The sequence below is a fragment of the Callospermophilus lateralis genome, unplaced genomic scaffold (assembly GCF_048772815.1).
Source record: "Callospermophilus lateralis isolate mCalLat2 unplaced genomic scaffold, mCalLat2.hap1 Scaffold_52, whole genome shotgun sequence".
Classification (NCBI taxonomy): Eukaryota; Metazoa; Chordata; class Mammalia; order Rodentia; family Sciuridae; genus Callospermophilus; species Callospermophilus lateralis.
Window position 1 is genome coordinate 5,987,074 of NW_027514454.1, and position 13,162 is coordinate 6,000,235.

At 42.5% G+C, this 13,162-nt stretch overlaps 1 pseudogene; it reads left to right on the plus strand.

Moving 5' to 3' along the window:
• The first annotated feature begins 284 nt into the window (after positions 1–284).
• Positions 285–9,786, plus strand: LOC143390297 (centromere protein N-like; annotated as a pseudogene).
• The last annotated feature ends 3,376 nt before the right edge of the window (positions 9,787–13,162 follow it).

Genomic DNA, 13,162 nt, shown 5'->3' on the forward strand with positions numbered 1-13,162 from the left:
TGAAGAATGTGACTCCAGGGGGTGCTGAAGGGCCTAGAGAATGGAGCAGGGCGGGGCAAGGGCTGAGGTCTGAGGCAGGAGCTTAAGTCGGATTCCCAAGCCACCAACTGGCTCGTGGCTCTGACTCTGACTTTTAGAGGCACAAGCTTTCTGTTCCTTCGTTCCGGTGGCCCCAGCCTCCCCTGTCTATATCAAGAGCACAAAAAGGGAAAACATCTTTGAGACTCAAATTAACTCCAAAAATAGAACCTCTGGGCCTCCAGTTGAAGGCCAGAGAGCAGGGCATGCACAGCACCGTGACTCCCACTTTCTGGGTAAGTCGCGTGTTTTCCTGGAACCCCTACTTCCTGGTACCAGGTACCCTGATGCCGGAACTGCCGCCCGCTCTAGCCCCTTCCACCCAGTAAAGCCAGGAACCCTTGTGCCAGGGGTTCCCAAATCGCGAGAGGAAGCTCACCGAGAGCGAGGCGCGGACTCCAGCAACAGCTTCTAGGGCGCTGCCAGGTGAGTCGGGGGCTGCGCAGGTTCAGGTGAGTCAGGGTCTGCGACAGGTACGGTGCGGCAGCTCTGGAGGCTGTGGCAGAGTAAGAGGGCTGACAGGTTGGTGTTTTCCCCCTCCTCCTCCCAGTCGTTAACCACACCCCTGCTGCTTTCCTCCCCACTTCCTTAAAGGGTGGGATGTGCAGTCTGTGCCTGCTCCAGCCTCTTACCGTAAACTCTCAAATAGACGCTGCCGTCAATTCCCTGAGCTGCCTGGCTGACCTGGGGCCATCTCTGCCGTCCCCCTGACCCAAATGGGTTTCTCAGGAGCCCCCGGTTCCTACCGCCTCTCCCTCCTTTTCCCACTCTTCTGGTGGCCTTTTGGAGGCCACACTTGTTTGGCTGGCTTTGTAGTGGAAGTGGGTTACCTGTCACGCTCTCAGCACCTGTGTCCCAGTCTCTGCATCCACACTAGGCTCAGCCCCCTTGTAGGAAGGACATCAGGTGAATACTACCCAGGGTGCTGTCAAAACTGATTCAGTTTCTACCTAAATGCTAAAGACCAAGTGCCTGAGCTGAGACTAGCAGGCTCAGAGGCCGGAGGTAAAAGTGTCAGAGAAGCCAGACAGCTTTCTCCTTGGGTCCCTCCCCACATCAGTTCACTTGGATAACTAAAGAAAGAGTATGGTCACCTGGTTACTCAGGACAGTGAGATTTGAGCAGGGATTCAAGGGCAACGTGCAACACTTCTTCCATTCCTCTGGAAAGATCCCAGACTTTCTCCAGATTGGGAGGAGGTGAACTGGACTCTGTAGAAGGTCAAAATACTGGCATGCACTCATTGTCACCCACATTCTCAGAGTTCTTCTTCAGAGTCCCTTCTCCATGACTCCAGAAGTTGTGTCATGCTGCTCAGCCACCTGTAACAGCCAGACATATATGGCTACTTCAATGACATTTCCTCCCTGAACTAAGTAGATCAGACCTCCTAGAAAAGCAAAAGGAAAACTGACTTTTGGCAAACATGTCCAGGATGAGACCACTGTGCTAAAGAAGCACTCATGCCACATGATTGCCTTGAATTCTCCCCATTTTCTGAGAATAAAAGGCAGACTTGATTGTTAACAAAACCAGAAAGTCAACATTTTTTCAAGGCATATCAGTGGCTTTTCCCTGGATGCTACTCTGCATCAACTAGATATCAGTTGCCTGAACAATGTGCCCCATGATGGCACTCAAAACCCATCATGTGAGGCTGCTGGATACCTCTCCTTGGTCATTCTGCTCACAGATTTGTCACACTCTGTGAAATCACTTGCAGTCTTAGAGATAAAGCTATGGCTGCCAGTGGTAAGAAGCTGGCCAGGTTGGAGACTATGACTATGACTTGGAGAGACAAGGCAGGTGGATAGGACAAGCCAAAAGTAGGAAGGAAGGTGCTGGGACATTGAGGTGGTAAGTGACAACATGGCTCGGAGACTCCAGAGGGCATCAAGAAGTAGATGGCCCTCCCATCCTAGCATAAAAGAATGAGGGTTGAAGGCAGGTGCTGAGAAAGATAGATCCCTGAGTGAGGCTCTGAGAGTCTGTGGGAGGGTAGATGGTGCATTGGGACTAAGACCAAAGCCAATGGGACCACTTCATGAAGTGTGTGCTGCCCCTATGTGGCCATGTGGGTAAACTACAACTTCATCTCTACTGGACCTAATTCAGGGAGATTTCAGATTGCTTTCAGTAGTTGTTCAATTCTTCAGAACTTCTTTGTAACTCCAAACCAAGCTCCAAGAAGCACAGTAGTATGGGTTTTTTTAAAATATAGAGATCTTGAGAAACTCCCAAGATGACCAGGTCTGCCTTCAGGTCTCCTTAGGTGTGTCCAGTGTAGCCACAAGGTTCGAAGGTGACAGGTCACACATTTCCACCTGTCCCCTCTTCTTTAGACAACCTGTCAGGAATGCTATGATTTTATATCAATGCTCTAAAATACACTACCATGGCTCCTTGTAGATGTGATAATGACCTACATCATGGAGAAGCAACATTTTTCCTTCTATCCACTCTGCTGTCAAAGTGGCAGGCCCTGGTGGGGAGAGGAGGGTGCCTGCATCACTAGGCAGAGAAAGTGTAAGGAAAAGGATTCTGAGCAAACATTCCCTAGCCACTGGGCTTTCTGTTTAGATGTCCCTCTCTTGCTTCAGGCTCAGGTCTACAACCTGCATCAGACATGCCCCAATAGCTTCCCCTGCAGTCCTATCCCTGAGTGTCTCCCAAGTACCCACTGTTAGAATCCGTGACTCCCTCAGAATCCAAAGGCCATGTAGTCTCCACATCATGGGAATCTTTCCAAGCATCTTTTGTATTCATTGTTTTTTTAAAATTTTTTTCTAATTCCATCATTCCCACCCTGGCTCAGGTCCTCCTTGTTGTCTGGACTTCTATGAAAGGGTTCCTTTAACCTGCTCCCACCCCTGACCTGGGAACCATCAAGACCAGAGAAGCCTACACAGGTGACAAATTTGGGGATGGCATTTGGAAACACAGAAATGGATAAGATTGTTGAGGGCAAGAGTCAGAGGGAACAGAGAGCTTGAGGCCAGTCAGGCTTTATCCAGGAGCAATTAGGCAGAGGCACAAATCAAATGGAGCAGGCTGATGAGAATTAGAAAGAGGTCATGGAGGTAGCACATGCAGGCAACTCTTGTGAAGAGCTTGGATGTCATGGGGAAATTGAGGGGAGGTTTGAGAGAGGGCTGCTTTGTGATTGGTTTAAGGTAACAGCCAGTGGAGCAGGTATAGTGCACATGGGAAAGACCCAGCAAGAGGGAAGAGGCTGCAACCTTGAGTAATTGAATCTATCTCTCTGAGCTTGTACACAGTGTCCCCCTTATCTGCACTTTACAATGTCAGTTACCCACTGTCAATAAAAGAAGCACGAGTAGGATATGAGTGGATATTCTGAGTGACCATAAGTCTTTCCTTCATAGCTTTTCTTATAGTGTTGTTATAATTATTCTATTTTATTATAATTATTGTTAATGTCTCACCTAACTAATGTATATATTAAAGTTCTCACATATGTATCATATATGTATGGATAGGAAGAAAAGTTATATAGGGTCTAGCACTATATGTGGTTTCAGGCATCCTCTGGGTACTTGGAACATGTCCTCCTTGGATAAGGGGGGCCCTACTGTACTTACTAATATAGAAGATGAGAAGAATAGTATTATCTGCTCTACTATTATTGTTTGGTTTCCCCCAATAGATCCTCCTTCCATGATGTTCTGCCTCACTTCAGGTCCAAAGTAATGGAGCCAGCTGACCATGGACTAAAGCCTCTGAAACCATGAGCCCAAATAAATTTTCCCCCTCTAAGTTGTTTTCTCAGGCATTCTGTCACAGTGATGGGAAGCTTACTAACACATCTTCGTATTTCACAGGTATTGTTAAGCACAAATTAAATGAAAGCTGTGAAAATGCTAAAAAATGCTATAGTTATTGTTTTTAGAAATGATAGGAATTAAAAAGCATAGAGTTAGTGGGAGAGATTATACACATATCTGAACACAGATAAAACTTACTGAGTGTTCACTGTGTGCCAAGAACCTTCATTTATCCTCTGTTGACCTCTACAACCATAGATGAGGTAGATGGTATTATTTGCATAAAGGAAAAGGAGGCTTTGAGAAGGGGAATGTGTCCATGGCCATGAAAGTAGGAAAGAGCAGAGCTGAAACTAAAACCATCAATGGAGGGGCTGGTACGATGTAACTGGAGTCTCTTCAGTGAGGGTGAGAGAATTTAATTTATATAATGTAAATTTACTATTAGAATAAATTTTATTCTAAAAGGAAAGTATGGTTATAAATGTTCTGAACAGAAAAGCACAAAGCAAATATTCATGGAGACAAGGGAAAAATGATTCAAGTCCCTAATCAAGGAATGTCTATCTCCAGTTTAACCAGAAACAAGTGAGTTTATTAAAATGGGCCACAACTGAGTTCAATATAAAGAACTCAAAACCACATTCTGAACTTGAAAAGAACCCTTTTATCCCAATCATGAAAGTACTGCTTGCTAATACCCAGTATCCATTTTCTTTCCCTTCCCTTTAATAATTGAATTTTAATTTTTTTTTAGGTCACAGCCTACCCCAAATCTGGACTACATTTCCCAGTCTCCCTCACAGGTGTGATCATGTGATAAAATGCACCATCACAGTGGTTGGTGAGTAGAAACTATGCATGCAACCTAAGGATCCTGCCCTTCAAGGGAATGGGCACACCATCCAATATTCCCTTCTCCACCTCCAGCTGACAAGAAAACCTGGAGCAGCCATCTTGGTCTATGATGTTGACAATGGCTGAGTGATGTGAGATGAGATCTGGGTCCCTACCCAGCCACATGGTCACCCTGGGCACAATCTGGACCTAGGCAAACTTTTACAGGAGAGAAACATTTAACGTGCTCAAGGTACTACATTTGGGACCTTTTTGTTATATAGCCAGAACTGCATCTGTGATACTGTGAAGTAAGAAATACATATTTGGCATCCCCAGGGTGTCCTGGCTCATAGCTCCTAAAACCATTGGAATCTCCAAAGTAATAAGTGTCTTTTGGGTATTAACAAGACAACTAGTGGAAAGAGGCCCCTAAATAAATGCAGGATGGGGGCTATATTCAGAAAGGCTGAGGCAGGATAGAGGGATGGACATTGGGTGCCCTCCCCCAGCCTCTGGATAGGAGAGAAAAGTTAAGGTGATCACCTAGGGCCGTTGTAATTGGTTGATGGAATTGATCATGCCTAGGAAGCTCCCTAAACACTCAAAAAGACAGAGAGTCTCCAGGTAGTTGAACACACAGAGGTGCTGGAGGGTGGCATCCCAAAGAGGACCTAGAATGTTCACACCCCTTTCTTGTGCCTCTTCACATCTCTGTCATCTGGCTGTTCATCTGTATTCTTGGTATTATCTTTTACAATAAATGGGCAAGTGGAAGTCAAGTGTTTCTCTGGGCCCTCTGAGCTCCTCTAGCAAATTAATGGAACACATGGAGGAGGACCATAGGAGCCCTGGTCTACAGTCAGAGGCATAGGCCACAACCTGGGACTTGCAGCTGGGCATCTGAACTGGGGGCAGTCTTGCGTGACCCAGAGCCCAACTTCGGGATCTGGTTTTATCTCCAGGCAGTGAGCAGCAATATTGGGTTGAACTAGAGGACATCCAGCTGGTGTTCTACATCATAGAAATGGTTGTTGGTAGGGAGACTTAACACCTGCTGTCCAAAGTGACTGATGAGTGGGGATCTGAGAGTAGAAAGAAGAAAACAATGTTGTTGCTTTTTCCTTCAGAGTTTCCCAACTAATACACCATCATGTAGCCTTTGTTCTAGCCACACATTAAGGCAGAACCTCAAGGTCCTCATCTACTAAAAGGGGATTTACCTTTGAGGGTTGTTAAAAGGACAAGAAGTGGTGCAAGTACTTTTCCTTGCTAGTACTATAACTCATACATGATGATCCATGGAGACTACAGCCTGTTGTTAAAATGAGTGCCTGAAAACAAAACAATGTTACGTAAAAATGTGCCACCTCCTTGTGTTCAGGGGGACAAAAGAAAAGGTGGAGGGGGGAGACGAAACAAAACAGCACAGTTGAAAATGAATGATGGATATGTGGGGTTAATTATACTTGTCTTTTCCAAATATTGAATGTATTTTAAAATGTTTATAATAAAAAATCTAAAGTAAATGAACAAAACAAAAATCTTCCCACAGAGCAATGAAGTGGAGGGAGTGCCTCATGGATATAATCCAAAATGAAGTTCCTTGGGAAAAGTGAAAATGTATTTAAGGTGTTGATCAGTTGATTTGGGCCCCCAAGAGGGAGAGGGATGCAGAAAGGCAGAAGTGCTTTTTATTTCTCCATTAAAGAACAGGCAGAGTGCGCTCAGTGCCAAGAAGTCAAGTGCCTCCCATAGTGATGGGCAGTGTCTCCAGCCCCCAGGTGGCCAGAGGACTGTGGCTGCAGGGGAGAGGCACCTGCCCTGTGGTTCTGCCTGCTCCAAGTCAGCTCTATGACTTCGGTGGTTTTGGTCTTCTTGGCTATTAGTCCCTTATATCATTTGAGGGTGGGCTCTTGTGTTACCCCACTTCATGGGTAAGCTGTGAAGCAATGGTGAGACTATGGGAAACTTGTTCTGCCACTGTTGACTCTGATAGTTCTAGTAAACCTTGCTGCCTGGTCCCAGCCCACAGTGTGCTGAAAGCATCAGCTATGAAGCAGAGGCAGACTGCTACAGGCACATGTACTGCTGGTGACAAGAACCTTTAGGAAGGGAAGAAAAACAAAAATTGCCTAGCAAATGCAAGAGCCTGGAATACGCATCTGTGGCCATTTATGAGACAATGATAAACAACTCTACATAGTTCACTAACTCCCGAGGGAGTTTCTTTATTACCCAGCACAGGATGGGGTCATTACTGTCTATTTTGTTAAATCACAAAGAATAGTTTTGTATTCTGCATCCTGTTGTACAGAAAAACACACACAATATGTTTCTGAAGTTTTTCTATTTTGAATGATTGCAATAAATTAATTGGGTGCTTATGGATAATTTAAGGAGCATGGAAAATTAGCTTTGATTTTTTTTGTTCAGTTGCCAAGGTGCCTGCCTGTTCCAGAGTGTTCCACCACTCTAGCTCCTTCCTAATGGATAACAGCAGTGTGTACCCACCTCTGTGGATGATCTAAATAAGGGGTAGAAGATACAAATACCTGTAGAGGGCAGGCAGGGAATGTGAGGGGAAGCTAGCCAGGCAGGGGCTGTAGCAAATTGGAGAACAAATGTCCTCCTACAAGGAGCAGCTGCTGTTCAGCTCAAAACCTGCTGCCATGCAGGAAAGTCAGCTGATGGAGGCAGATTTCTTCTTCTTTTTAAATAAAAGCAAAAGTGGACAGTGAACTATCTGGAAAGGAAATTATGGAAATGATTTCATTTACAATAGCATCAGAAAGAACAAAATACTTAAAAATAAACTTATCCAAGGATGTGAAAGACTTGTGCTCTGAGTACAAGAAAAAAGGAAATTCTAGAAAAATGGGATGACATCCTGTGTCTGTGGACTGGAGACTTAATATGGTTAAGAGGTCAACATTGCTCAAAGCAACTAACAAACAGCACACAGGACCTATAAAAATCTCAGGAGCATTTTAAGCAAAGATCAAAAAAATAATCCTAAAATTTATATGGAATATCAAGGGATCTCAAATAGACAAACCAATCTATAAAAAAAACCCAAAAACCAAACACCACTGAAGCCCTCAAACTTCCAGATTTCAAAAATTACTACAAAGTTACAGCAATCAAAACTATATACTCCTGAAATTAAGTCGGATATAGAAACCAATGGCAAAGGATAAGGAGCCCAGAAATAAACACTTATAATCTATGATTCTTAACTAAGGTGCTAAGACCACACAATGGGGAAAAAATGATCTCTCTGACAATGTGGATGTTAACCCACAACAAGGAAGAGTAAAGAGGGGACAAATGGAAGTTTGTTGGATTAGACAAAGGGGAATGAATGTAGGGGAGAGAGATTAGGAAATACAGTAGAATGAATCGGACATACCTTTCCGATGGTCATATACGAATATATGATCAGTATTAACTACATATTATATAAAGCCACAAGAGTGGGATTCTAATTAGAATAACTTATACTCCTTGTATATATAATATGTCAAAATATACTCATGTATATCTAAAAAGAACAAATTTTTAAAAAGAAAACTGGATAGCCACATGCAAAGTAATTAATGTATATCTTCCTTATTCCAAATACAAAATATAACTCAAAATGGATCAAAAACCTAAACATAAGATGTCAAACTAGGAAACTCTTAGAAGGAAATGTAGGGAGAAAACGTCATGACAATGGATTTGGCGATGATTTCTTAGATATGACATCAAAAGCACAGGCAATAAAAGTAAAAATGTAAATTGGAGTATATCAAACTTAAAAATGTCTGTGCATTGAAGGACACAAGTATCAGAGTAAAAAGACAACCAATGGAATGGGAGAAAAATTTTGATGTGGAGTTAATATAGGATCATATATCTGACATGGGGTTAAAATCTAGAATACATAAAGATCTATTACTCAACAACAGACTACATCTTGGCCCTTGCGAACTCCCAAATCCTGGAGCCTTTGGGTGAGGGAATTGCATTGGTGGCTTTGAAGGTGCCTTGGTGGGCACCATTGCTGAGGGCACTGCTGGAGATGAGGATCTTGCCAAAGAGTTGGATGAGACTGTTGCCCAGTTTGTCAGGAGGACCACCTTGAAAATCCCCATGTATGAAATGATGAGAACCTTAAAAGCCTGGGATTTTTTAAAAATCTGTTAAGCAACTGAAAACCCTAAGTTCCAGCAGAGAAAGGAATGTCTCATTCAGGTCTTGGTTCTGCTGTGTGAGAGGTATGCGAGTCTCAAGGATGCAACCCTTGCAGATGTCATTTATATTCAAGTTCACTGGCACCAAAATGTTTGGGATGTTTTACAGATAATTACAGAACCAGATGAAGACATTGGAACAATTCAAACATTTATTCAAGAAAATTCTTCAGAGAGCAATGAAAAATGTGATGGTCAGCTTCAGAGATGCTGAGGAGAATGCAGTCTGGATCCTAATTGCCTGGGGAACAAGGTGTAAAAGCCAAACCAATACCAACCCACAAACATGCTGCATTACCCCTAGACACTATGCCTTCCCCTCCTCCCTTCCTAAAGAACATTTTGCCCTTTTGGGTCAGGCACTGACAGTTGCTTGCAAACACCATCAGATGGTAAAATTAGACTTAAAAAGTCGACACCTGGACTCTCTCAGGCGATTGTTTTTAAACAGTATAATCAGACCTTTGAAAATCACAACTCTACAACACCTCTATAGGAAAGATGATTGGGACTAGATGTAAATACGGTTTCAAGGATCATTCAGGAAAACACAGTAGAAAAAAAAACAGAGTCCAAAGAATAACTCAAGAAACTTTTGGAGACTGACCTCAACCACAACTAGAATTTGTATAATATAAGCTTGAAACGAAGTTCAAAAGTGACTTAAATGGGGGCATGTTGGCATAGAGGGAAGAACCCATCTGGTGCCTAATAAATTTCTCTAGGCCACATCTTTGGAAGCATTGAAATCCTTAGCACCAGCTGGTATTGCAGATGCACTACTTTCTCCACTGTTTACCTGCATACCCAAAAAGGGAATGAGTTATTTTTAAATCAGAGAAAAATAAGATGTATATGATTTTGTAAGCCCAGAGGCTCCTTGGCAATGATGTACATGCATTCCAGTTAATGGCTTACTGGATAGCTTCTGGTTATAAGCTTATTCTTCAGAAATTAATCCTTGGTATTGAAAATTTAGACATGTTCATATAATTGTTGGGACTGATTCTTCCTTGAGGCCCCTCTCTCATTTTTCCTGATAAATACAACAGTTTTGGGCATTTGAGAAGTGACAGGATATGTATAGGCTCTGGATTGACCTTGAGTGCAGAATGCTCTGAAGCCAAGCAGGTGGCATCATCCTGTTGGCATCATATCTAGTGTCCGTTTTCCCCACTCTTACCTCTACTCCATCCTAAGGAGGTCTAGTTCCAGTTATTGGTTTCTAGGGATTTTCTGAAGCTTTTATCACTTGAAAGGGACACCAAGGAACTATTCCCAACTCAAAACTCCCAGAAGAATCATAAAATTGGTCCATTTAGAGAGTAGAATTGGGTCCACTAAGTTGTTACTGAAGGAAGTTACATGAACCACTTATATAAAACAATTGTTTAATTGTAAATATTATACTTTTCATAATTATTTTATCGTAGGTGTTACATCCAAACTGACCATTATAATACTGATTTGTGAATAAAGATACTGAAAATCTGGTAAAAGAATCAAATAATCCAATTAAAAAATGGGCAAAACACTCAAATAGAGATTTATCTAAATATGATATCTAAATGCCAAGAAATATTTAAAAAGATGTTCAGAATCTCCAGGGAAATGCAACTCAAAACCACAATGAAATATCACCTTATTCTCATTAAAAGATGGCTACTATGGAAAAAAAAACTGCAAAGTAATATGTGTTGGCAAGGATGTGAAGCAATTGGAATGGAAAATAAGGCAATCACTATGGAAAACAGGATGGTGGTTACTCAAAAAAAGTAAAAATAGAATTACTGTATGATCTAGTAATTCCACTTCTTGGCATATACCCAAAAGAATTGAAACCTGGGTCCTAAAGAGACATCTATACACCCAAACACATAGCAGCATTAATCACAGTAGCCAAAAGGGGTAGCAACCCAAGTGTCCATCAAAAGATGAGTGGATAAACTGCATGTGGAAGTCTGACTTCATATATCATACAAAAGAATATTATTCAGTCTATGATAAAACAATAGGGCTATAGCATGGATGAACTTTGAGGACGATGTGCTACATGAAATAAACCAGCCACAAGAAAACAAATAACATGATTCTACTTATGTGAGTTACACAGTCAAATTCTTAGAACCAAAAAGTAGAATGGTTGTTTCTGGGTGTGGTGGGGAAAGGAAATTGGAGAGTTGGTTAATGGGTATTGGTGAAACATTTTGCAAGGTGAAAAGTTCTGAAGACCAGTTGCATAGAATGAGAAAATAATACCACCAACTACATACTTAAAAATGATTAAGATGATAAATTTTTACTGTTTTATCTCAATTAAAAATTTAAAAATAAAAACCAGCAAGGTAGAACTATAATTTTTTATGTGAAATTGTCCAATTTGTAAACGTTGGCAACTGACCTGAGCCTGTAGTTGCCTGATGTGTTAGTCAACCTTTTCATAATTGTGACCAAAAAATCTGACAAGACCACCTTAGAGGAGGAAATGTTTATTTTGTCTCAGGGTTTCAGAGGTTCAGTCAATGGTTAGGTTATTCCATTACTGTGGGCCCCAGGTGAGGCAGAACATTATGACAGAAGAGCATAGCCTAGGGGAGCAGCTTAGGATATGACATGACACCAAGGAAGCAAAGAGCTGTGCTCACCAAGAACAAAATTTAAACCCCAGAGGCATACACTCAATGACCTACTTCCTCCAGCCATACCTACCTGCCTTCAGTGTCCACCTAATTAATCCATGTTAGTAGATTAATGCACTGATTAGATTATATCTTTCATTATCTAATCATTTCACCTCTGAAAATTTTTGTCTTGTCTCACACATGAACTTTTGGAGGATACCTCATGTCAAAATTTTAACATTACACCCCCCAGCCCCCCAAAACTCATGCCCATCTCACAATGCAAAACACATTTAGACCCTTTCCAAGAGTCTCCATAGTCTTGAGAGACTTCAGCAATAACCCAAATTCCAAGTTCAAAATCTCATCTGAGACTCAAGGCAAACTCATGGATGTTTTCCCCTAAAAAGAGCAAATTGGATATTATATATATCCAATATAGTGGCATAGAGTAATCATTTCTGTTTTAGTTAGGTTTTTTGCTGCTGTGACTATAAAACCTGACAAGAATAATTTTAGAGGAGGAAAAGTTTATTTGGGGGCTCACAGATTCAGAGGTCTTGGACTACAGACAGCCAACTCCATTCCTAGGGGCTTGAGGTGAGGCAGGACATCATGGTGGAAGAGTGGCAGAGATAAGCAGCTCATATGATGGTCAGAGAGGAGAGAGAGAGAGAGAGAGAGAGAGAGAGAGAGAGAGAGAGAGAGAGAGAGAGACTGACTCTGACTCCACTCACCAGATACAAAATATATACCCCAAAGTTACACCCCTAGTGCCCACTACCTCCAGCTACACCCTTCCTGCCTTCAGTTACCACTCAGCTAATCCCATTAGGGGATCAATTCACTGGGTTAAAGCTCTCATAACCCAATTATTTCTCCTCTGAACCTTCTCACATTGTCTCATGAGCTTTTGGGGGACACCTCACATCCAAACCATAATAATCTCCATTCCACAAGAGAGAAATAGAGGTATAAAAGGAAGGGACCGGACCGAAGCAAGATCAAAATCTAAACAAAAGCTGAATAAACAAGTCCTATCACTCCACATCCAGCATCTGGGAACATGGTGCTTCACTGTTTCTCTGAAGGGCTTGTGTAACTTCACCTTACGGCCTTGCTGGTCGTGGCCCACATGGCCTTTCTCTTGGCTTATTTTTGCTTGATTCCTGCAGCTCCCCCTCAGTAAGTGCCCTGTGTGCTGGCATCTCTGAATCCCGAGGGTCTCCATGCAGCTTTGACTTCCTTCTCACATCTTTATGAATCACCCCCTCAGGGGCAGCCCACAGAGATATGACACTGGCTTCCTGGGCCTTCCTTTGAAATCCCAGCAGAAGCCCCCAAACCCCAGCATCCTGCATTCCTGCAGAACCAGCACCACATGGATGATGTCAAGACTCACCATCACCTCAAGTAGGAGCCATGGCTGCAGCATCCTCTGAGGGCCTGGGTGGCTGACTATGGTGAAAATATTTCCTAGGCCCTCGTACAAGCAGGGTGCCCCATCGTCTATATCAAAATGATTTTACACTTTTATACTCTTGAGCCTGAGATGGCTTTGGTCTTATCAATTCCTGAGATGTCCTCAAGCCACCTTTCCAAT